The 1,353-nt window shown below is 45.0% G+C and overlaps 1 protein-coding gene across 1 annotated transcript in view; it reads left to right on the top strand.

The window, feature by feature from the left end:
• Positions 1 to 1,353, top strand: part of LOC109922252 (cytosolic 5'-nucleotidase 1A-like) — an 87,606-nt gene that overhangs the window by 33,233 nt on the left and 53,020 nt on the right. The window lies entirely within an intron of this gene.

Genomic DNA, 1,353 nt, shown 5'->3' with positions numbered 1-1,353 from the left:
GACGCTAACCACCCAAGTGACCCTGCCTCCATCACACTCTCAGACAGCAGAATCCAAAGCCTAATCCTGGAAACTATTTTCCCTATGTCATAGTTGCTTCCTTTGCTGATTACCTTAAACCTGTGGTCTCTTGTTTGCGATTTTTCCACCAAAAGAAACAGTTGCTCCAATCATCCTAAAATGAAAATGCCCCTGCTGGATTGATGCCAGGAAACAGCTATCCACAGAAAGTTGAGCAGAACCTTTTAAAAGCTGTTGACAATGGGTATCAATGGATACTTTCCACACCGATGTTTGATAGGTAAACATTAAGAGGGACATTCTGCAGAGTCAATTACTGGGAGTCAAGGTTCTGCGTGGAATATTAGAACAGATTTCAGGAATGTTCATGGTCTGAATGACTGCTGCTCCTGGGTTTCAATGTCACCTTCTTCCTACAGCATTTCTTTACAGGAAACGTGCCCACCTCACCAAACAGCCCCACACTGTTGGTCATCAACAGAAATTTTGCAGTCACAGTTTAAAGGGACTTCAGATCAAAAGGGCCAAATATAGGGAAAAATGTCACAACCTATTCATCATGAAATGAGAAAGGCAGCAGCTACAGAAAGTGAGAATAAATCACACAAAATAGGCAGATAACAGAACTGATCAGCAATTCATAGAGTTCGAGAGGCACTGACCACTGCTGGTGTTGGTTTCAGTATCTTTCCCACAGACATCAGCTTCCTTCAGTAATGTGGCACTTACTCCTGTGGGGGTTTCAAACTGTCTGTTGGTGCCAGTGTAATGGTATAAATAACTACTGATGTCAGATGATCCATTACAGTCACAGATTTACACTGGACCTTAGAGAGCAAAGCCTATAAATAATTTTAATGAAGCTGCAGATGCACACCAAGCATCGAACTCATCCAGATAGCCCTGTGATAACTTCAATTCCCACTGACCGTCACTAGCCCAGTGACCCCTCATTCATTGACCCTTACTCACTGACCTCTCACTCACTGACCCCTCACTCTCTGACTCCTCTCTCACTGACCCTCACTTACTGATGCCTTAATCACTCACTCACTGACCCTTCACTCACTGAGACCTCGCTCACTGACCTCTTGCTCACTGACCCCTCACTCACTGAACCTCGCTCATTCACCCCTCACTGACTTACCCCTCACTCTTTGACCCCTCACTTTCTGACTCCTTACTCACTGATCACTCACTCACTGACCTCACACTCACTGACCTTTGCACTGTCATTGACCCTCACAAATCAATCTTGCTCACTGACCCCTTATTCACTGACTCCTCACTCACTGATTCCTACTAACCTCTCACTGACCCTCATTCACTGAC

This window comes from Rhincodon typus, chromosome 27 (assembly GCF_021869965.1).
Source record: "Rhincodon typus isolate 14 chromosome 27, sRhiTyp1.1, whole genome shotgun sequence".
NCBI lineage: Eukaryota > Metazoa > Chordata > Chondrichthyes > Orectolobiformes > Rhincodontidae > Rhincodon > Rhincodon typus.
Note: the sequence above shows the minus strand (reverse complement) of the source record. Positions and strands in the feature narration are given on the sequence as shown.